The following is a 26,155-nucleotide window of genomic DNA, read 5'->3' as shown; positions in this document are numbered from 1 at the left end:
GTGAGCTTTAGCTTCAAATGTATGCTCCATCATGTTGCTGTAACACTCACAGGCACATAAATGAGGCTCAAACTAGGTCAGAGATGTTGGATGGACATCATATGTCATATGCCAATCTGACCTAACCTCCCTCCCACCATGACTACACTGTTGTATACCTATCTAACAAACATGTTTTCAAATGTGAACCTGAGTTTCTCCTGGCGTATACAACTTTCAAATAACTTCCAGGAATTCAGCCAGGTAACACTTTCAGCGACCGCCGATATTTCGGCGGGAGAACACCCCGCCATTTTCGAGGCAAACTGCAACGGACAGGCGGCGTACATGCAAATTTAAAACCTCGGTTCTCGGACTGAAGCAGGAAAGATAACACACACACTGAACACTAGTGCCACCAAAGATGACCAAAGTCAGAGCTATCGATAGTGAGACTATGAAATCGCAGGTGAGGTAGCATTGACTCTGTCCCTCTGTTTTTTGACAAGGGAGAGACCCGGATTCCAAACAATGCTTAAACAGAAACCTCCATCCCTGTTAACGAGGTTGCTCGATAATTTAATCTCAACTGCCTCCCTAATGACACTGTCCCAATAGCTGGACGTGCATGCCAATATCTCGGTGTTGTTATATAACATGGGGTGACCAGTATCCAAGCAATGTTCGGCCATAGCAGATCTATTTGGCTGCTGTAATCGTGTGTGCCGTTTATGCTCAGTACATCTGTCCTCCACGGTCCTGATAGTTTGACCAATATATGCCATACCGCAGCTACAGGGAATACGATATACACCCGCCTTACGCAATCCAAGATCATCCTTAATGGAACAAAAAGTGCCCTAATTTTAGATAGATGTCGGAAAACATTTCACATCGTATTTCCGTAAAATACGACCGGTCTTGTTGGATGTGTTTTGTACGTAAGGCAGAAAGGCAGTAGACTTAGGTGTTGACTCAGAATTACCATCAATCACTCGATGTACAGTTGGTCGATAGCGCAACGCACGTTCAATCTGTCTATCACTATAACCATTTTGGCGAAATGTAACTTCAAGATGGGACAGCTCAGCTGGCAAAGTTGCAGCGTTTTGAAACGACATGTGCCCTTTGTACCAAGGTACAAAGTACCCCTTCACACTGAGCCGGATGGTGACAACTATTAGCCTGTAAGTACAAGGCGGTGTGAGTACATTTCCTGTAGACTGCATGTCGCTGAAAGTGTCACCTGGCTGAATTCCCAGAAGTTATTTGAAAAATGTTTTCAAATGGCTATAGCATGTAAACAGTGAGTTTTTGGACATGGGTTCCTATTCAAAATATTATGTACCCACTCTCCTCTACAAGTCCTAGAACTTTGTTATGGCAATTTATGGTTCAAATGGCTCTGAGCACTATGGGACTCAACATCTTAGGTCACAAGTCCCCTAGAACTTAGAACTACTTAAACCTAACTAACCTAAGGACACCACACACACCCATGCCCGAGGCAGGATTCGAACCTGCGACCGTAGCAGTCCCGCGGTTCCGGACTGCAGCGCCAGAACCGCTAGACCACCGCGGCCGGCTATGGCAATTTATGAACACCCTGTATATCTGAATTCTACTGCTATCATCTACTGTAATCTATTATACTTTTCTGTCAACAATCCTGCAGTTTTACCAGAAGACACGGCACATCTATAAGCCCTTCTGTTTGATGTGTATGACACACACAAAAACCTGTGCAGCTACATTGTTAGTGAACATGTGCTTATGTACATTTTTTACTTTGCAGTATTTATCCAAAAGTAGGCATACCAAATATTTTGGGTCCGACCTGCAGCATATTACTTAAGTGTTAACTGTGTACTTAAACATTACACTTTATGTATTCACTTGTATTTCTCCCTAGACATAACATTACTTCTCTCTGTTTTGGTCCTAGCAGATGAAAATTATGGGTTAACAAGGTCAGACATGCAATCTGATGTTTTGAAACCGAGTTCATGTCTAGCAGCATGGTATGAAAATGTAGCAGCACATTCCACAACACTGTTATTTCTGTTTTTGGCTTTAAAAATATATCTTATGTTTGGTGAAGCAATCACTTTATTAGCATTCCTACATTTGACTGTTTTCATGTCGTCTGTAATGCCACCCATTTATTTATTATCATCCCAATGATCACATTTGTGATATAGGATTTGTCATGATAATATTTAAAAACTATATAATATCTTTACAAAATTTGTATCTATGCTGAATTCATATGAATCTATCTTATGTGTAATACAATATACAACTAATAAGTATTTTTATAACATAATTTGTGATGTGCTTGACAGACATATTCACTGATGTAATTTTATTTGTCACATTAACTTAAACATATATTCTTATACAGTTGCGCAGAGATATTCACTTATGCTGTAATAACATTTGTCAAGCATGTGGTTCTTTATATTCTATACAGTTAAGCATTGAAATTCACTTACACTGTAATAACATTTGTCAAGAATGTGATTCTTTATAACAGTTTTAAATTTATCCTCATTTTCCAGCTCTTTGATATGTTTTGGTAGTGCATTAAAAAGTTTGATGCCTTGATGACATACATATTTCTGACTTCGGGTCCTTGTTACAACTTGTATGTGGAGATCTTGACATTGTCATGTATCTTAATTATGTAGTCTGTATTGGTTTGCATTTTGTCCTGATTTCCTTTGATCACTAACAGACATTTTGGAATGTATAATGGGATTGTTAAAATTTTGAATGCTTTGAAGAGGGGCCTACAATGTGTCTGAGGTGGGCTCTGGGTCATTATCTGATTAGCGCGTTTTTGTAATTTGAAAATCTCATTTAGATGACAATTTGTTTTCCCCAGAATACTATCCCATAGGATGCAATGGACTGAAAATAGCCAAAATATACTAATCTGGTACAGTCATTACTACAAACTCTTGAATTTATTCTAAGTAGAAAACATGCTGAATTTAGTTTTAGTGCTAAGCTCACCACATGATCCTTCCAGTTAATCTTCTCATCAATGTGCATACCCAGGAATTTTGCACGCTGTACTCTTTCAAGTTGTTTGCCCTCCATGGTGGGATTTAGGTAGTCCTGTTCTCTTATTTTTCCATATTGCACATAATTGTTTTTTTTCTTTGTTTGCATTCAGTGTTAGTTTGTTAGCACTAAACCATTTTTGTATATCTTGTAGGACATGGTCCACAGTACTGTGCAATGACTGCTTCATATCACTAACTATTAAACTAGTATCATCAGCAAATAACATGATTCTAGATTCTCTCTCTGACACCTGAATATCATTAATGTAAATGAGGAACAGCAAGAGGCCTAATACACTTCCTTGGGCTACTCCTACTGTGACCTCCCTTTGATGTGATCGTAGTTTAATTTTTTGGTTAGTGTTTGGTGCTGTAATTTCAACCACCTGCATCCTCTTTTCCAGATAAGACTCAAACCACTTTTTTACTGGTCCTCTGATACCTATAGCTTCAAGCTTTTCCAAGTGTATGCTGTGGTCAACAGTGTCAAAGGCTTTTGACAAATCTAGATTTATCCCAACTACACTTTATCCCTCTTCCAATTTACTAATTATTTCTTTTGTGTATTCCAGTACAGCTGTTTCGGTACTTCTCCCAGCTTGAAATCCATGATGATTACTGTTTATCAGATTGTGGATATTAAGATAATGTGTGACTCTATTTCATTAGTATCCCTAAAACCTTACAGAAAGTTGGGAGAAGTGAGACAGGTCTGTAGTTTTCTGTTTTAAGCTTATCACCCTTTTTCACAGGTTAACGACTTTAGAAACTTTCAGTTTCTGTGGAAACACGCCCTCAGCCATTGAAAAGTTTGCTATGTGCGCCAATGGTTTCGCTATTTGATTAGCTGTTTTCTTTACTAGTATTATTGGCACCTCATCTACTCCAGCTGACATCTTGGACTTGAGACTTTTAATTACTTTTAAAACTTGCTTTTCATTTGCTGGAGCTGCTATCATACTCCTGGCTGCCTTGGGTGCTTCTATCTTAATCTGCTCGCCAAAATTCCTGCTTAATGTCTGGGGTACATTTAAAAAGTAATTATTTATATTATTAGGCATCTCCTCATCTGTTAGAATAATTTTCTTGTCTTTGATAGGTACCCCGGTTTCTTTTCTCACAATTTCACATGCTATTTTAGTTTTATTTCTGGACTGTTTTATTTCCATATCATTACTTAGTAACTTTGCATTTGCAATTACTCTGCAGTATATTTTCCTATACCTTTTTACATATTCTATAAAATCAGTATCTCAACTCTGAATTCAGTTTTTTAATGGTTTCACATGATTTCTTAATGCCAAGAGTCATCCAAGACCTTGACTTTATGTGTCCAGTAGACTTGATTCTGGTCAGTTTCTTTGGAAAACACATCTCAAAGTTCATCATATAAATCGATGCAAATACACTATATGCCTCATCTGTACTTGTTTGTTTCATAACATCTAACCAATTTTCATTTTCTAGGATACTTATGAACAGATGACAGCTGTCCACAGAGAAGTTTCTTTTGTAAATATTATTTAAACCTTTATCTTCCTTTGACCTTAAATGGATTTCAATGGTGAGAGCATTGTGGTCAGACAATCCTAAATCTATGTTTGTTACCTCTATGTCAATTGTTGACATATTTGAGAAAATGTTATCTATGAGGCTATTGGAGGTGTTTGTTATTCTAGTTGAATTGTTTATATGTGGTGACATGTTGAAACTCTTTAATATGTCCAAAAATTGCCTTTTTTGTTGACTTTCAACTAGAAAGAAATCACCACAACGAATAATCACAGTTTCTTTTTTGTACAAAGTATTTAGCAACAATTCTAATTTATCAAAAAAGACATCTGTATTTCCACATTGTGACCTATACACTGCTATGACTATGACTTTTTTCATCAGGCCTATATAGCTGGACAGCACCTGCTTCAAAAAACTTTTCAATACTTAAGTTCTCTGTTTCACATCTCTTTTTAAATTCTAACTCTTGTCTAAGGTAAATACTGACTCCACCACCTTTTGCAATTTTCCTACTATAAAGATTTGCCAGTTTAAATGGATTAATATGAAAACTACTAATTTCATGGTCCTTACACCAGTGTTCAGTAATACACAAGACATCAGGTTTGGTGTTTCTTACCGCTATTTCAAGTTCATAATATTTGTTCTTGAGGAACTGCACATTTAGAGTCATAGTCTTTAGAACAGGGGAGTGAGCACCGATGGTATTTCTCCTTTCGTTTAGCACTGTTAACTTGCAGTTTTCATTAAGGCTGGATTCCAAAAATCCTGTTGTACCACAGGTTTCTTGTTTCTGTTGCTTTTCCTACTTGAAGTGGATGATGCTGATTGATTGTTTATACTAGTTGTGGCAGCTGATGACATTTTAATATTCACAATAGCAGATGTTTACGTTTTTAGTGCTTCAGCAAATGTTGCTCTTGTTAAGGTTTTCATTTCTTCTGCTTGTGCCCTCATCTGGAGTGGGATTTTAGGGAACTTTTCTATTGATATACAGGTTATTTCTTCTAGTATCTTTTCACCCATCATCTTTTTTCCATAATTGTTCCTGTGCTGTCCATGCCTCGTGAAATGATTTCTCGCTGAGCTGTTTGCATCCACAAAAGTTGTACACTTAAAAGCACAGCAGATCTTCCTAAATTTATTATTTGTTGACGTTATTTCTTTGTTTACACATGATTCCTCGATTAGATCATGTCTATGTGGCACACTTACAACGAGAACCTTTAAATTTAGATCTGACAGCTTTTTTAGAGTTGTCTGAAGTGCCCTTGTCGCTAGTTGGCTTTTATTATTGTATATGTCATTTGCTCCACCTATTAGCACACAGCATGTTCCAGTCTTAACTAAATTTTCACAATTATTTACTATTTCATTGAGGGGAGCACCATGTTTGACAATGTCTGTTACTCTAAATTGGGACTGCCGATCATTTATTATTTGTGCCACACCCTTTGCAAGACTATCACCTAATACACAGACTTGATATTTTTTGTTTTCCAGGTGCCCTCGTTCTGCTGGTTTTATAGTACTCTTTGAAGAAACATTTCTCTCGTTAGAACACACAGATGATCTAGATTCACTTTCACTTGTCTTGTTGTTTGAGTTCACATTTCGTCATGTCATGTCTTTATTACCCGTTTTCCTTTGCACTCTATTTACTGACGATTTCGTACCGTCAGTAAAGTGGCCGAAAACACTCTAGAATGTGGTGCTCAATAGAAATGTTCATTGTTACTGTCACTACACGGTTCCAAAATTTTGTATTCCCATTGCAGATTAATATTAAATGCAAGACTTTCTTTTGCCTATTGCTAAGTAACAAAACAGAAAATGAAGAGAGATTAAATGATCAGAAATGTGTGGACAAGTTGCTTGACATATGAGAACATTATAAACATGTTGCTCCATTGTGTTGCCAAATGGCTAAGTAAAAAGCTGCGGCAGAAATGGTAACCACATCTCACCAAGGATAGCTGAGAAAGGCATGGCCATAAGAATATGGTTAAAAATTCAGTGTCACACATACAGGTTTAAATTTTTAAAAAACCTCACTAGTCATAAAATTCTCAAACTCTGTACATTTTTGCAATCTCTGGACAGAATTAAAAATGAGGACGTTTCAGGACAATCCTCGCCATGTGGTAACTCTATCCATAAGCAAGCGAAAGTTTCATTCTTTCACATGTGTCTGTCTACAACTCAAAACTTCTGGTATTTGGTGAATTGTCAGTTACACTCCAACATCATTTATATTCTGCCAAAACTTTCCATACTATATTTGTATATTGAAATGTATAGCCAGTCTTAGCAAATACAACACATACAAGAAAAAACTGCCATCACTGAATGAAGCTTTAACTTCATGGTACCAAGTATAATGGTGCCATGTGGGCATTCAGAACCTCCCAGCCATCTTGGCTGTCAGAATGAACAAAGATTATGTTGAAAAACATGGGGGGTTTTTACCAGAGAAGAGGAGAATAATGTGGTATATTGGAATCCTGAAAAAAAAAAAGCGATCTACTTCCAGAAAAGAACTTGGTACATTATTTATTGAATGTGCCTCTTACATCAAATGTGACACTAATTTGGTAGGTGACTGCACTGATCTACATTTCACACTCCTCCTCAATTAAATAGTAATTACAAGAAGCTTCCAATAAATTTCACCTCACGGAAATGGTGTGATAGAAAAAAGTGAAATACATAAAGGGGGCAACAACAGTTGTGATAGGACTTACTATGGGATAGAGCAGCGTTCTGGAGGGTGTAGGGATGGTGAAGGGATAGCAGTGTATGGGTGGGGAGAGAGGAACGCTGTCTGGCTGTGTGTGCATGGACTAGAATGCCAACAGGCACAGTGTTGGAAGGCTGTGGGGCAGGGAATTGGGAAGGTGAGGAAACAGCGCAAAAAGAGAAAGGAGGGAGGGGGAAAGATGGTCAGATTTGTTGGCAGAGGGCCCACAAAGAGGGTGGGAGACAAGAATGGGGAGGAGCTGACAGGATAGGTGAAGACTGTTGATTGGAATGTGTGGGGACAGTACATTACTGTAGGCTGATGCTGGGATCATTATGGGAGCAAAGAAAGTGTTTCAAGGATTACTCCTACCTGCACAGTTCAGAAAAGCTGGTGGTGGAAAAGAGTTTGGTGGTGGCCATTCATCGCTATGGACTGCTGACTGGTAGTCACACCAATATAAAAACCTGTGCAGTGGTTGCAGCAGAGTTGGTATATGACATGGCTGCTTTCACAGATGGCCTGAGCCCTGATGTGATAGGATAAACATGTGACAAGACTGGAATAGGAAGTGCTGTATGGATGTGTTGGGTAGGTTTTGCACCTGGGTGTTGCACAGGGATATGATTCTTATGGCAAGGTGTTGGGGTTGGGAGTGGCATGGGGACGGATCAAAGTGTTGTGGAAGTTGTGTGCATGACAGAATACCAGTACATTGCTGATATTCCTACCTGGGGTTCCCACTGTTTGATCTGTCCCAGAAGATAATTCTATAACGCAACAGGAAGGCAAAATATGCAAAGTGAACCAACACTCTTGCATTTGGGCCAATACAATGGGAGACGCTTCTAAGAGCATAGTGTACTGAACTGAGTTTCTTGATTAGTTTATTCATGTGTTGACACCAGTTTGACTTATCCATCTGGAGCCCATGCAATTTTATGTTTTGTGCCTCATTCACTGTAGGACCTTTAATATGTACTTCTGGTGTTGAAAATATTTATTGTTTGTTGAAAATTTCCTAATGTGTGTCTTTGTAAAGTTAAGACTTACACTGGTAGCTGCTGGTATGCAGGTTAAGGTATCATTTGCATTCTGTTTACCAGTGTCGAGTTTGGACTCTTGATTAACATGCTTGTGTCATCAGCAAACATTACAATTTTGAACTGCCCTTTAAAGTCATTGAAGAAGATTACAAAGAAGTGTGGGTCCCATAATGATCTCTGTGACACTTTGCATGTTAAGTTCCCCCATTCTGCTTTCATGCCTGTGGTAGAGTCTGTAGCGAGACCCTCTGCTTGCTGTTACAGACAGCACTGATGGAAATATTGTAAATTGCTCCAGTATAAGTGAAGCAACATCTAGTAATAATTGTAACTAACACTAAAAGGAAAGGTATCCAATGCAAATGTTATTTAAATGGTGGTTACACAAAAACTGTTGCAAAATAAACATAAAATTGATAACTGTTGACTACTCACGAGTGTGTGATGCTTGTGTAACAAAAACGTGTGAAAAAAAAGTATATTATCATTACTAGAAACAGGGATTCAATAATATAAGTGTTGCTGGGTGACAATGAAGCATCACAAATAAAATGTGGTGCTTTAGAATACAAATGCAAAATAGTTTAAAAGTGGATAAGAATAAGTGTTTCAAAACATCTAGTTCATGTATAATCAAGAAATGTTGTCGCATCCTGGACAGAGATCTGAAAACAGGACAGTAACCTGTGACTGCACAACCATGTGGAGAGCTCATGACCCCTTCAGCAGCTGCTAAAATGCCTGAACAAAGAATACAATAAGCAAAACACTGCTAAGTTTTTCTCAGTTAAGGAACTCGGCAAGTTACAGGTAAGGGATGGAATTCAAGTCCATGGCGAGGTGTAGCGTTACAAAAAGACCACCTGAGGCACTCTACTTGATTGCTACTAGCACCTACTCCTCCTCCATCATGCAGCGATTTCTCTTCCAAATTCTTCACTACTGAAGAACTGTGACAAGACAAGCGGTGACTGCAACTGACTCAGGCTCCAAATGACTCAGAGTGACCCTTGGGTCATTACAATGCTGGGTATAAATACTTTCCAGTGATGTGCACTTCATGTGTCACCTCCCAGGGCCCACACACTCGTTTCTCTTCAAGAATATTGAGCTGTGTGTTCAGATCACATGTGCATGATCCTGTGACCTCACAATTTCTTTTCTAGCTACTCCTGGCAAATGTGTCCTGGTGCCGTTGCCATGCAGAGGGTGGCACGCCAGTGTCTCAAGATTCACGTTTGTCCGTATCCTCTTCTTTGAGGGCGGCATGCCTTGGTAGCACTAACAAGTACTAAGACCCATATCACTGTCCGCTGCTTGCTTAAAGGTTTGACTATTCCCTCATAAAATTGATTTTAAGCACTTTTTCCTGCTTTGAATCCCTATTCACAAAACCTGCCATCCCAGTGGGAAAATTCAGCTAATCTTTGCCCTAGAATTACTCCCAAAAATTTCTTCTCCCCCTAGGTTTACTTTTCAAGTATTTCCTTCTTATATACATGCCAATCATTTTGCATATTTTTTTGTAAGCGTTTCCTCTTTGTGTAACATCTTTAACACTGTAACATATAAACTCTCATAGTTCTTGCAAACAAGGTGCACTTCTCTATAACAATACATAATGTTACTCAACCATTTCTTTTTACCATCTCTTCTGCTTCTTACATCTATCATGTTTCATAGCCTTAAGGCTTTATTTACACCAGTATTGCTTTGTATCTGTTCCAAGTACAGAGCTTAACATATCTACATCATACGTTTCTCACTTACACACACCTTGCCACAGAAGTCATCGTTAAAAGTCCTTTGTACTAGTCTAAAACAGTCTTCACAACATTTACAATACCTGCATGTACAACCAATTACTAGTATTATGACTGTACCTGAGCCTGTGTATCCCCATACTTGGTGACAGGTAAGTGATCAGCCACCAAACACAGTTGCCTGTTGGTACTCAATCTCATCTTGGAATGGATCCAATTTATGGCCAGTCATTTTCAAGTCACCCAGCTGTCCCACTTCACATTCAATAGGTAAATTAAAACTGAGGTGGGATATATTTTTCTTTTCCTTGTGTAAAATACAACAATCTAAATCTAAGCTTAAATAAAGTTGATTTCATATTTTTGTATGATGGTTCTAACGGTATGTTCTGACTGGAAAAGTATCTGGGCTCTACAGCCTCCAAATTTGTCTAAAAACTTTAATTTTCCTGTACTTCTAAAGAATATCTCATATGGCTTTCCTCAATTTCAGATTATCATTAAGCTATCATACTTTTGGGGCAACAGAAACCCATTCAGTGCTTTGTATTTGTGTCCACTGACTTTCATCTAGTTTAATTACTTTCTGTGTACAATCCTGTGGTATGTCTCCAGTTGGCTGCAACACTTGCCTCACACAATTCGTGGTCATAAGTCAATAATAATAGAAATATTTGCTTACATATCCTCTGTTTTACACCTGTCCTTTTGCAATCTAACTGGTCGTTACTTAGGCTGGCATACTGTTGTTTAACACTAGCTGTTATTAATATTACCTTTTCTGGAGTAATTCATGTGAACAAGGGTTTTGTAGACTCTATTTCTATTGGTAAAGGACATATTTTATACATATTATTTTACTTGCTATCACCTATTGGAATACTGAAGACACTACTCAAGACATTAACCACTATAAATACATCTAAATCAACTAGTTGCAATAACTGATACCTGTGGTCTTTCTTCATCCCAATGGAAAATCTTTTATCTTTTACATCATTTTTAATCAGCTCTAGGTAATTAGCAGTTTGTATTGGATTGATTATGTGAGCCTCAAGGATTTCCTTCTGGGCATTTACAGTTGATTTTATTTATTTAGATATTTTTTTGCTTGGAGTAATCAATATGATGGTCTTAACAAATAGCTGTGATTGACAAACCAAGATCACTTTCTAACTTGTTAAAGATATCAGTAAGCTGGATAATTCACTCATTCACAGTGATTAGCTTGATGGCCCTTATTCTCCTATTTGTACTAGTTTTAGATTATGTTATATGCTGCCCTAACTTCTTTATGCTCTCTGCAATGACCTCATTTCTTTCTATTGAGCCCACCAATTGATTTATACTGTTAAGGGTTGTTTCCACAATTGTTGGTTGTTCCTTACATAGTTTTAAAAAGCTCATTGCTGTTCTTCCTACATTTCTATTTTGGTTTTGAAATATGGGGCAGGCTCCTCATCTCATGTTACAAACATAACTTTACTGGCCTAACATACGAAGTTCAATACACCTCGCTTGTGTCTGTATAGGTGGCCAATTACTCCTTGGGATCACTCTATTCGACCTATGTGCCATTGTGGTGCCTACCTCATTCTGCTACATTCTCCCTTACCCATGTTAATGAAAGTAGACTTTTGTTCACAAAATATGACAACTTGCTTGGCTATTTATTCAAGCTTATATTTTAAACCCTTAAGATTAATATAACTAACTATACATCAAGTGACTATAGTTAGCTTGTCACACACATCATAATGAAGACCAGGCAGTGATTAAACTTGTCAAGTTATATTTTGTGATGCCTCTCCAGAGCACGTACCTGTCATAGCCAAACCATCATTGTGACCATCATGATGCACATCATCTTTGTAATTTTTCCCTGTTTAAGGCGGATATGCATGTACCTTGATGTAATGCCTTCCTTTTACATTTATACATCGTGATTGTTTATCTCCATTACTGAGTACAGACCTCTCCATTGGCTATCTAATTTATGTAATTGTTCTCTGCATACACGCTCATCGCATATCAGTACTTTATCTCATGGTCTAAAATTTACTGGATGTTGGTGTGTATAATATTGTTATTTATATTTCTCCTTGCAATTTATCTTCTTTTTTGCACATTGGCACATGTACTGCATTTGGTATTTCAGTTCTACGATATAATCATAGTAGTTAAATCACACATCTGTGGGATTCTTTTGCAGTGTTTCTGGTGCACTACACATTTGGCCTAAGAATAATTTGGATGGCATGTGTCTCGTTGAGCTATGTGGTGTGTTGTTATACACAAATACAGTACATGGAATTAAAGTGTACAAATCTGTGTCCTGTTCACAAAATGTTGCAAAGTCTGTGTGAATGTGCACTGAGTTCTTATTAGTACTCCATTAGTTTGCAGGTGATAGGCAGTAAGTACTCTGTATTTTCTCTATGTGTAACAACTTGCAAACACAGTTCACTGTCTCTCCAATTTAACTGTTGCCCATATCACTCAGCAGTACTATGGGAATACCAAACTTCAGTTTTATTTTCCCTACTACTAGATGCACAATGGTATCAGTGTCGTGATACTCTATCAGTTATGCCACTACAAATTTTGTCAACAAGTCTTGGAACCTTAATGAATAGTGGTTTCAATGATTCATGACATTTAAATGACTGACAGTGTCAGTGCCACAAAATTCAAAAACCTATTCAAATGTCATCATCAGCTCAAAAGGCATTTGGGTCTTGACTTGTGCGATTCAAATTTTCTGGAAACTTTCACAGTTTCGAACCTTCCAAAGTATAATACTTTCAAATTCTTTTATAAGTACATGTCTTCCTATTGGAAAATTATGAAATTCTTTCAGAATACTTTCCTTTTCTGCCTTGAATAATTCCTTTGCCAATTTTTCCATATTTAGCTTTTGTGTACCCACCTCACAGGTTTTTCTAATGGTCTTCTCTCTCATTTACCAGTTGTACCTCTCATATTCTGGACAAAGCATCTGCTACCTAGTTTCTTTTCCCTCTTTATACAAAGATTCATGGTCATACTTCCCCAATTTCAGCTGCTATATCATTAATCTTCATGATGGATTGGACACACTACTGATCCATGTCAGTGTCTTTATTGTTAGTACATCCTTCAAACTTTCTACTGAATAGATAAGGTCTTAAATATGTCACTGCCCAACATATGGCTAGAAATTATTGTTCTCTTGTACTGTATCCTTCTTCACAATTATTTGAAGTTCCTGGAAATATAAGCCACTGATAAGCCTATACTAAATTTACCTGGACTGAGTGCAGCCCCATCATGTCCTGGCTTGTGTCTCTTGTTATGATAAATTCTTTACTGAAGTCTGGGTATTGCAATACTGGTGGCATAATTAGGTTTTCCTTTTCTATGCAAATGCTTCTTCCTGTATGGCATCCCAATTGTATGTTGCTCCTTTGTTCAGTAGGCTATACAATGGTTTTGCCACTTCACTAAAATGACAGATAAACCATCCATAGTAGCTCATAAGTCCTAAGTGTGCTTTTAATTGCATTGTGGTCTTTGGTTACAGATAATTCTCTAACACAGACAGTTTAGTGACGTTGAGTATCGACCCAGTGACTGTCACTACGCAACCCAGAAATGACACCTAATTTTCACAGATGCATGCATTTGATTTGCTTGTTCAAGTTCAGTAGTCATATTCTTACATTTTTAAAAGCTTAGTCATGAGTATATTTTCTGTATTGGTAAGTTTTTCCAGTCCTTGCTTTGTTTAACCAGAAGACGTGGTGAACTTCCCTCATGTGTATGTATTTCATTTTGTCTACTTCTCATCTCATTTCAGTTTTAAGATTGTGTAGCTTTGCTTGTGCCGTGTGGTGGTAATTTCACTGTGTGTAATTTTTAGTACCGTCTTGTATAAGTTTTACTTTGTCGGGAAGTGTTCTGTAATATTTGCATTCAAAATAATACAATCACAATGATGGGGATGAATTTCTGAGCCTTTGACTTATTGTCATGGGCAAAATTATTTTTATCTCTATTCTTGTGTGTGTGAATTACATAGTATGTTTGTGTCAACTTCCCACATGAAATTCCCATGCATCCCTAATGTTTGGTTTTTAATTTATCACTGCAACATACCTCAGCAATAAGTATAATAATAGTATAAGTGAGTTAAATAATTAACCTTTAACAAACATAGTGGCAAACATGGAACATAACACCATGGTGCAGTCAATCTCACCTCTTAATTATAGGTGGGTGTAATTTCAACAATTTAAATCCCTTTGAAATTCTCTATTTTGCATATGGCAGAATCTGTAATACAATGTAAATAAACATGAAAATACAAAACATTAACATTAAATAATTATTGATAAACTGGGATTCAGATATGTTTACTGCACATATCATAAACTAATACAATTATATGTTTTTCGTAAGCTAATAACAAAATTAATGCTTCAGTACATTTCATATTTCTTCTTTAACAACTAAAGGATCAAAAAATGTAACGTTTTTAACCTGAAAAGTACCTCATGCAAAATCAGAGCCCTCCAAATCACAGTTTTTCACAACAGTGCTTGCAGACCTGGGAACAGCAATGCATGCATATTGGTCTCTTGCAGATGTAGCAAACATGTGAAGTCTTTCTTTCTTGCTGCCTGGTCAAATTCTGCATGTTTTTCTATTCCTAGGACCTAATTCGGCTTCTACTGCTTCTTCTGCAGGAGCATCAGGGCCTAAAATTCAGCAGGCCATTAGTCGTAACTCCTGTGGAAGTCGTGGGTTCTGAGCTCGCTTTTGCATATGTTTCAGGACAAGACTACAGGCCAGCTCTTTCAGGAAGATACCTCTGCCAACAGGAGCTTCATCTGATCTGCTCTTCTGAAGAACATATTCATTTACTGTGCTGATGTCCAATAAACAGTAGAATAAACACATCAGCCAACGTTGGTTCTTTGACTGCATGAGTATATGGGGCACTTTTTGTTTATTCATCAACACCTCCTTTAGTGGCCTTGTAGTATGATATTATTTCTGGTTTATAAGAAGTCAAATCCTCAGTGAGGCTATGAGGCATGGAAGAGCAAGAAGAACCACTGTACAGAGAGGAACCAACTGGCCTATGCTTATTTGGTTGGAGTGCTTGTGGAACCTCTCTCTTATTCTTTTTTAGAGTTCCAACAAAGTCAGTCCTCTTCCTTAATTCTTCTAGTGCCTGTATTGAGCTGAACCAAATGTCTGCAGTAATGTTGCGATTACTGCCATAGATTGGTTTACACAATTGCAACAGAGGCTTCATTGGTATCATCAGTTTCTTATCATTGTCTGGAAAAGTATTCATCATCAGAACCTTTTCCAGTGTACATATACCCATTATAAAAGTAACTGGTCCTTGCATCACACAAGGACATTATTTTTAAACTGTATTTACCGACTTTCTTTGGCATGTAGACCGCAAATGAGCATTTACTACGACAGGAAAGGAGTTGCTCGTCAGCAGTAGCACATGTGCCTAAACTGAAATATTTTTGGGAATTTTCCACAGTTTTTCTAAGGAGAAAAGAGGCTGCTGTCATTTTGTCAACTTTGAGACTCTTTTATAGTTCAAAAGTCATCAATCTGTAAGTAGGTCAATAACATTAGGAAACAGTTCCTAGACATGACACACTTGAAAATTTCCCAACCTGAACCATCAGTTGCAGATATCTAATTTACATTTTCGTGGTTGGATTTAAAAACAGAAGAATATATCAGAAGTCTTAAAAAAGCCAAATGTTCATCCAAATTCGGGTTCTGTAGTTCAGCTTTGCTTTTGTCAGAGTACTTCTGCCTGATGCAATCTATTTTACCATTTCCCCATAGTAGGATGTGATTGAGAATTGTGTCATCAAAATGAGTCTTTTGGATCTCCTGTAGTCAATGTGGTGGATGGAAATTTCATGATGTTATGGAAAGGAGTTCTAATAGCTTTGGCCCGTTTTTACTCAAGAGGCAATTGTGAACAACATTGCTGGTGCTTTGACCCAAAAGATTTTCAAATAGCTCGTACAAACAGATTATAAACAGCTGATTAAAGAACTCTAAGAAAAGTTGAAATTGTCAAGGCAGCCTAAAAAAATTCATATTTTGATACTAGTACCTCAAAGCTACAATAAGAGAGACAGTGCAAGAATCTGGTGCTTCAGAGAGGAAATTAAAGGCAGAAAATGGTGTATTAGTGCTGCTAACCAACAGGTGTGGCAAGAAGATTCCAGGTGCTGTAAAGGAAAGAATAGTAACATTTTTTAAAAATTAAGATTTTAGCCAAATTTGCAGAAGTAAAAAGGACTGTGTATTACGTTGAATAGATGGAAAGAAAGTTTTGAAGCAAAAATACCTTCTCAATAATTTGAGGAAAAAAAAGAAAAAAAGTTTGCAGTATATTGACTTCAACATGGGACTGAAACTGGATTTTCCAAATTTTGTGAATTGAGTCCAAAATGCATCACTCTGTTTGTACTTTACACCAAAATGTAAAATTGATATTTGCAAACAGTTGAGTTAAAGAAAATTACAAGAGCCTGATTGGCAAAACAGTGTGTGATTTGGAATCTAAAGACAGCGTTCTTCATTGGTGTGAAATCTGTCCAAGTCTGCAAGAGATTTTAGAAAGTAATTTTGAAGACAGTGATCCAGTCGATACCATTGAGTTCACACAGTGGGTGCACACTGATAGAGGTACATTAGAAACGAAGCAGATGACCACTGAGGGTTGTATTGAAGGTCTGATTTCAAAAATTGACAAACTTTCTCCCTCATCATTATATTTTAAAGCACCATCTCAGACCAACTGAGCTAATCGTACTAATGGATTTTTTGGAAAATTATTTGTTTATTGTCCAAAATGCTGCTCAAGATTTTCACTGGAATAACAGCGAAGCAAATTTACACCTATTTGCTGTGTACTTCAGAAATAAAATGGACATTAACAGTGTCAGATGCTGTGTAATAACCGATGGGATGAAGCATGATGTAACCACTGTACATACTTTTATAGTGAAATTAATACAGTGGTGGGTCATTAGACAGTATCAAAACTTTGAAAATTTTCTGAATCTTTGCCACATTCTAAATGATGATGGGATCTCAGCTGAATGGAACTTTTTTACTACAAGCCATGGAAAATCTCCATGTGATGAATTTGGAGGAACTGTAAAGTGCCCAGCAGGAAGAGCGAGTAAGCCTTCAAAGGCCAACTGAGGACCAGATTTTGATAACAACCGATTTGTTTTACTGCACAAAGAATATCAGTGGAATCCAATTCATTTTTGTTTCAAAATAAGAAAGTCAAGCATCAAAAACTCAGCAGCAAGAAAGATTCAAAATGGAATATCCTTCCTTGTTAATTGTCCAACTAGAATAACAAAATAATCTTCCTCATCTATAGATCATGTAGCTACAGATATTGATAGTAAAAAATGTCGTATTGTTGTCCAAATCTGGGCCTACCAGACCACCTCTGCCAGTTCTTAAAAACTAACATTCATGTAGAAACTCCTCCTAAACTGTCTACATACAAAAGAATGTTTTCCAAATCAGCCCTGTACGAGTTTAAATCCCAGCTAGAATATGAAGATTGCAGGGAAGTCTATGCAGAAACCAATGCAAATCAGAAATTTATCAAGTTCATGTCCATTTTTAAACTCTGATTTGGAGAGATGTTTCCCAAAACTCTTTATCAAATTAAAACTACAAAGAGAAATCAATGGGTGACTCCAGGTACCAAAAAATCCTCAGAAACTCTTAGATATCTCAACTCCATAAAAAATTATCAATCTAACCCAGAAGTGCTGCAATTCTACAAATAGTACAGGAAAATATACAGGAAGGTGCTGCTAGCCGCAAAAAACTTTCAAACAACAAAATATTACTTGAAGCTGAAAACAAGAGCAAAGCAGCCTGGAACATCATCAAACAGGAAACATCTAACTCTGCTAAAAAGGACCTCAATTCACATATTAAAAACAAAGATGTACCAGAAGGTAACCCTAAAGAATTAGCTGATTTTGTAAACTCATATTTCAGTAGTATTGCAAAAAAATTACAACAGAAATTTCCAGATACGTATGATTTACCTACTCAGAACCAGCCAACAAACTCAATGGTGCTCTTGCGAACTACAGAAAGGGAAGTGGCACTAGTAGTACACCAACTAAAAAATAAAACTTCACTTGGACTTTATGAAATCCCAGTCTGCGTAATTAAAGAATGTATAGACTACATAAAGGGCCCATTTACAGACATAATTAATGAATCTTTCGAATCTGGATACTTTCCGGAGTACCTAAAACAAACAAAGTTATACCTATCCTTAAAAACGGAGATGTGGAAAATGTAGAGAACTACAGGCCGATTTCTATACTGTCTATCATTTCTAAAATAATAGAAATACTAGTCAAAAAGAGACTGCTAAATTACCTGAATAAATATAACCTTCTTTCCAATGACCAATTTGGTTTTAGGCCCAGAAAAGGCACATAATCTGCTATAGCACAGTTCACTAAAGTAATTTTAAAAGCACTGGACAAAGGTGAAAATGTAAGTGGTATCTTTTTAGACTTGTCCAAGGCCTTTGATACAGTTGACCACAAAATCTTACTTCATAAATTAGGGCAAATAGGAATAAGAGGTGTGACAAAGAAGTGGTTCAAATCGTACTTGGAAAACGGAGTTCAATGAGTTGAGATATCACAAGTTTCAAACAATTCCCCTGTAAAACACCTGTCTGACCCAGAACATGTGAATATAGGCGTCCCACAGAGAAGTTTATTAGGCCCAATATTGTTTCTTATATACATTAACAACTTCCCACAAAGTATCAGACATGGAGAACAAATACTTTTTGCTGATGCCAGCAACATAGTAATAACAGGTGAAAATCCAACACAGCTGTCAGAAAGAGCAAACAAGGCTCTCAATGATGTCCACAACAGGTCATAAAACAATAAAGTAACCCTAAATGTAAAGAAAACTAACTATATTAACTTCCAATTGAACAAGAAACACAATGCCACTAGAATAAAAGTTCATAATAATGAATTAGAATGTGTAACATGTACCAATTTCTTAGGGATGAACGTAGACAGCCAATTGAAATGGACAAACCATGTCAACATTTTGGCAAAGAAATTATCCACAGCATGCTATGCTCTTAGAATCCTTGCACCGGTATGCAATAATACCTGTCTTAAAATAACATATTACGGATATCTATCTACACTCTCCTCAGCTATGGGATCATGTTTTGGGGAACGAGTGACAGTAACATACAAACTGTGTTCAAAGTACAAAAATAGAGCCATAACGATAATAACAAACAGCACCAACAGGGCCCACTGCCTACAATTATTTACAAAGCTAGGAATTCTAACTGTTTCTTGTGGGTATATCTTTCAGAACATAATGTTCATTAAGAAAAATCTCAACATGTCCAACACAAACAGTCTAATACATGACCATGAAACAAGAGGCCGTCGCCACCTCCATCTGGATAGAAAGAACTAGGCAAAGACGCAAGAAGTATATTTTATAATGGGATAAAACTGTATAACAAATTGCCACAGGAAATCAAAGAAATAAATGAGCCCCTCACTTTCAGACAAAAGCTTAAAACCTTCTTAGTAAGTAAAAGTTGTTATGCTGTAAAAGAATATTTAAAATAGATGTAGATTATTAGCAACATGACATTATCACCAAAATATTATGTAATTATAAATGTGTGTATGACTAGTTATAAAAACTACACAAAATATGAGAAATCTGTTTCACTGTAAATGTAAATGTGTGCTCATGTATTATAAACTGCTGACATCCATACAATATTTATTGTTCCACGGATGAATAAATAAATAAAAAATCAGCTGCACAGCATCAGGAACAAGAGATAATCAAAACTTGGGGCCATTAAGTGAAAAGCAAGTTCCAATGATACAAATGTTGTATGACAAATGTTGATCAAAGTCGAACAACAGTTTCTCACAGAAATATTGCAGCCTTACAAACAGGCCAATATATTGCCTGTATTTACAATGGAAAATGGTGGATTGGTAATGTCACTGACATTTCAGTTGAAGAAAATGATGCCTTAGTTGTATGCATGCCAATAGACCTGCACATTCATTCTATTGGCCAACAATGTATGTTTGTAGTATTGCAGATCAACATATTTCTGTCATTCCAGCTCAGCAACAAGAATGGCCCAACATTTTTTACTGTAATTGCTGATAATGAGACATTTCAGCAACTGAATCAACTAACTGAAATATTATAGTTTTGGAACTATGAAGAGTAAGACTAGTAGTGGCAAAGCCACCACAGATCAACGCAAGTATGTGACTGTATTTTTCAATGTACCAAAAATATAAGCTTATTTATTCTTAAATGCTATATCTAAAAGAAATAATACAACTTTTTCTGATTCAGCAAAGTTGTGCCAGAAAAAGTGTATTTGAGTAATTCCTTTTGAGGTATAACATCTTGAAAGTGAGCAAAAATTGACTAATTAAATTTTGTTGTATACTTTGAATGTATATATATATATATATCATTATTTGAGCAATCTAGATGCCACTTGCAGATCTTTTAGACATGCTGACAGGATGCAGATGAGTAAAGAATCAGCTTCAGAAAGTTCTTCTTCCAGTAGATACAAGCCAATGAAGTGTAGTCAAAATTTGTTATGACAAGATTTATGAGCAATTTTGATAGCACGTTATGATAATTTTACTTTTATTTGACCTACAATGGATTATCTGTGTCATTGCTCACTCCTCGAAATATATGTTTTACATGGAAACCCTTTCACATATACATTTATCGCTACTTTTTTGTGCCTGTCATTATTTTCCTCTTGGCTGTTGTTTTCTGAGAGCTAACCAGAGGCTCACCGAACACATTCAAGCAGAGTGTCCCCATTGACCACATTTAAATTGTGGTAAGTAGTACATTGTACATTTTGCTGGTACTAGGAGTGGAGTGGCCTTATACAATTTTTTATCTATTGGGCCTGGGTTTTTTTCCTTTCCAATCCTAGATTTGCTTCTACTGTGCATACCACCCAGCCATTCTTGCACTCCCCCGACATGTGGCCTGGCATTCTGCAATTAAAACATTTCACGGATTTATTCCTTAACTTGTCATGGTACAGTATACCACTAGTTTGTATAGCGAGAGACTGAAAGGTACTTTTTTGAATTTGATTTTTTTTTTGGGGGGGGGGGGGCGCACAATGGCACTTTCTTCTGCAGATGTGATATGTATCACCTCAGATAAGGTGATTTCCCTCATACTAACTAAGGTTTTTATGTACTCATCATAAAACCCCTGTACGAACAGATCTAGACACAGCTTCTCGATTAATTTGTCTCGTCACTGTAAATTGGAAGCCTCTAGTACTCTTGGAGTAGCTTCCTTGAATTGGAACCATAATTAATTAACCCTGGAACACCATTATACTGTCGTTTCTGATTTTCCCTGCTGACTTGCAAACATGTTGCAAGCATATTAATCAGTTGCTGGTCTACTTTGATAATTCTCAACAAATACTGTACAGAAGCCCTGGTGGAGATCTACACTGCTACTCGTGAAGGTCTGCACTGCTTTTTGTCAAGATCTGCATTGCTGTTTGGGAAAACTGGCTCATAGCTACAAGTCTCAAAAGTCTCTACCTCAATTCAGACCGGGTTTTTACAAAAATTCCCTCTTTCGCCTATCCCATTAACTCAGAGGCTACAACGGACTGTAATTGATGGACACTCTCTCAATGAGGGTTACTCTTTAATCAACCTACCCAATTTCCTACAATGCCGATAGTTAATTAACTGCCTCATTTACTGCACAATTGGCCTCAAAAATCTGATTGCCCCTATGTTATGTCCTTCAGAGGCAAGTGGGAATGAGAATTACCTGCAACTGCAGGGCCATGTGGAAAGGTTGTAGGTCCATTAGCAGCTGCTAAATATCTGAATGAGGAAGATAATAACCAAACACTGATAGATTTTTGTCAATTGAGTAACTTGATAGGTTACAGATAAGGGATGGAAGTTAAGTTCTGAGAGAGGTGTAGTGCTTAAAAAATTCCATCTCAGGCTCTCTACCAAATTTCTACTAGCAACTACTCCTACTCCATCACACAACAATGTCACTTCCACATTCTTTGCTACTAAAGAATCGTGATTAGATGTCTGATGGATTGCTACTGACTGTATCTTTGAATGACCCTGAGTGACCCCTGGCTCACTACAATACTCTCCAGTGATGTGTACTTCCTGCATCACCCACTACAGCTGACACCCTCATTTTTCTTGGAAAAGATTCCACTGCTGTGTTCTTGTGATTTGAAGTCTTGTTTGACCTGGCATTTGTCCTGGGACTTGTTGCTGCCCAGGAGGCTGTATGCAGTGCCATTAGAATTGGGTTTGTCTGTACCCACTTCCTTGAAGGCGCCTGCCCCCGCAGCACCAGCAAGTACACGGCCCCGTTTCAGTGTTCAGTGCTTGCTTGAGAGCTTGGCTATTCCCTCCTAAAATTTCCTTTAAGTGGTTTGTTCCCTTTGTTCCCTATTCTTGACAATGTGCTACACCTAAAAAAATAGGAGAGGAGAATTTAGAAACAAATTGTGTAATAATAGTAGGTGAAGAATAATGCTCTAAACATATCTAAAATGTAACTAAAAGAAATGATCCTTCAAAAGTAAACGCAAAAACTGCAAACAGCAGTTCTGCAGTGACACAAAAATGAATATATGACCAAGCTCAAAAACTGAATGAGGGCCATGCACACGATGTTTCAAATTTTGTATCAAAGACTGCTAAAAATATCTTTAGTATCCCAGCTGTTGTTAAGCCTGGGGCAAAGTTCAAAAACGTGATAATCAGCATAGAAAAAGAATGTGCCAATTCTCATAAAAGTGACTGTGTTCTTTTCAAAGTGGACTTTGCATTGAACATTATTAATGATACCAATCCATCTCTAAAAGAAATCGTAGTTATCTTGCAGTCGCTGTCAAATAAAAATGTGATAAGAATGAATCCACCTATGAGACTTGATTTGGTGAACTGGTCTTGCATGATTAGTGAAATTAAAGAAACAAATCCCAGATTAAATTACTTCTGTTCAAAATTTAAAAATCTAAACCTTCTTCATGACAAAATTTATGAGAATGCTAGTTTCCCATGTACAGACAACACCTTGATAGATGTGGTAAGATGAGACATGCACCACATGCACACAAAGCTCGTCATGAAATACTGTCTGAAAATAGCTGTTTACAAAGAAACTATTTTAAAGACACTCTTCGTGATAATGTTAACAGGAGTAATTTCATTATGCATTTGAACATTGGAGGTCGGTCAGAAGGAAAAATCAGCAAGCCTAATAATATGCAAATTGAAACAATTACCAAATGTAATATGTTTAAATGAACAATGGTCTAAAATTGATATTTTTAATTTTCTTTATAAGCTTACAGGCTACAAACTGGCTACAGTTACTATAGAGCAAATGGGTATGCATACACTTGCATACCAGTTCAGCCCTTGGTGGACTATGAAATCAAACAGAATTTTGGCCACCTAAGTGTAGAATTTGCATTTGAAGGTAGCTGTATAGAACTTAAGTTTGTAACATATTAATCATCAGTATATATAACATCCCTGGGTACTATGTAAGCTTGGTATTCTTAGATATTTTAAAATGTTGTTACATAAACTAAAAACTGTGTGCGAATCTAGTCATATGTGCTGAATTCAACATGAATGCAACAACTGGTGACAAATTTGCTTCAATTTGAACAACTGCAAGGACAAATATGGGTTAAATATTAATTTCCACCAATGTACAAACAGTTAGAGCAACTGCTTTTACATGTCTTCATAATATTGTAAGTATGTTCATAGAGACAAAAAAAAAACACACAAAGACAAATTCCAAGCTTTCACAACCCAAGATTGCTTTATCAGGAAAGAGGGAAAACAAACACACACACACACACACAGTAAATGCAAAGATGCTGGGCAGAGATGTCAGCATCCCCGTCCCCGCACCTCCACCCTGACCGACATCTCCGCCCAACCTCCCCACACCCACATATGTCCGCCTGTGTCTGCACATGTGCAGATGGACATGCATGCATGTGCGAGTGCACACCTGTCCCTCCCTCCCCCCCCGCCTCCCCCCCCCCCCCCAAGGCAAGTCCCTCCGCTCCCATGACAGGTGAGCACTCGCACACTCATGCATTCTAGATTTAAGAGTAATCACTCTCAAAATTAAATTCCAGATGTACATCAAAAAGATGTAGAAAGTTCAGTCAAGAAAATGTACAGGTGTTAATTAAAAATTAAACCAATACCATGTGGCTGGTCAGTGAAAACACTTCAACAAAGGACTACTACAATCAAATTTGTGGATGTATTCACTAGATGCTTCCCTTTTGTAAAAGTATTGACTGAGTTTCATAAAAGCAGATCATGGTTTGAAACTGGAATTAGACGGTCTAACATTAAGATGAGGAGTTGCATATGCAGTCAAAAGCTAACCAAAGTCATGAATTTCTTAAGTACATAATCACATACAAAAAAACTTGGCAAAGTAGTTAAACTGGCAAAGTTTACCACAAACAACAGATTGACTTCAAATAGTGATGATGTTGCCACCGAAATGGAGAGATGATGCCCCTCTAGACTAATGATGAATGGCAGAGTTGTTACAGTGCGCAGTGCCAGATTCAAATCCACCAAAGACTTCGTGTATTGCAATAAAAATCCTTGACTGTTCACTACCTAATATGAATCCCAGTATGCCAGAGAAATAGCTCAGGTTTTAAGTTTTCTCATTTATCAATTTCAGAAGAGAAACTCCCCATCGTAACCCCCAACCCACCTGCCTCCACCCTTCCTCAGAGTTAGTGGTAGAATGACCCAGTGGATAGCCCTTCAAAAGCTGAATGTAGATTAAGCATGAAAACTGGAAGAAGGTGTGCTGAACTGTGAAGAAAGAAGCAAAACAGAAACAGTGAAGCAAAATAGGAACAAGCTCAAGATGTGCAACAACAAGTGAACTGCAAGGAGAACAGCATTGCGATTGTGTGCTCATGATGTTGGACTGAAAAGTTGGAGATATGTGTTCAAGTACCTCGTGACCAAGTCTTATTTTTTTCACACAAAATTATGAACTGTCTGTCTGGTTGTTGATGTGTTTCTTCTCCTTCTGTAGTCTTGGCAGTTGCCATGGTTATACAATATGAGTCATGTGAGAAGAATATATTACTGTCACAAGTAAATGATCAATAGTGGGAGCAGGCTAGATGCTGCATAGGCCTCCCACAGAAATGGAAACAACAAATAAACAGCTGTGAAGTAGGTTGCAACAAAGGAATGCAAGAGTCAACACTTCCAAAATGGAACACAAGACTCATAACATGTGATACTCACATAGAAAAAATAAGAGGTACATATGTCTGGAGGCTGCTTCCTTACGCCTCACTGTTACAAATGGACATTGCACCACGACACAGGCACAAATCAGGATACAGTGAGCAGACACATCAATGACTGGATGGACAGCCCATAATTTTATGAAAAAAAAATCAATAAATGTGGTGCATAAGGGAGATATGAACATGGATTTCCACCTTGGAATTCCAACACAGTTACCACATTACCATGACACTGTGGTTGTTTACATCGGCATGATGTTGCACATCTGACTTTCGAGCATTCACTGGATATATTCTGCTTCTTTCTTCACAGTTCACTACATATTCTTCCTCTTTTTATGCTTGATCTGTGCCCAGTTTTTGGCAGCCTATCTATTATCAAAATCATACTGTCCCTACAAAAATTTTAAGTGAGTGTGTTGGGATGAGTTTCGGCTAACAAAGATCGTCTGTCATAGTATTGCACATCCACTGTTCTCATAATCAACCAGTCTTTTGATGGGCTACATTTTACAGATTTATTAAAGTATACTGAAGTTTGACTGTAAAAGTGGAAAAAGCGTGAA

The sequence above is a fragment of the Schistocerca nitens genome, chromosome 11 (genome assembly GCF_023898315.1).
Source record: "Schistocerca nitens isolate TAMUIC-IGC-003100 chromosome 11, iqSchNite1.1, whole genome shotgun sequence".
Classification (NCBI taxonomy): domain Eukaryota; kingdom Metazoa; phylum Arthropoda; class Insecta; order Orthoptera; family Acrididae; genus Schistocerca; species Schistocerca nitens.
The sequence above is the reverse complement of the archived record's forward strand: the minus strand, read 5'-3'. Positions refer to the sequence as shown.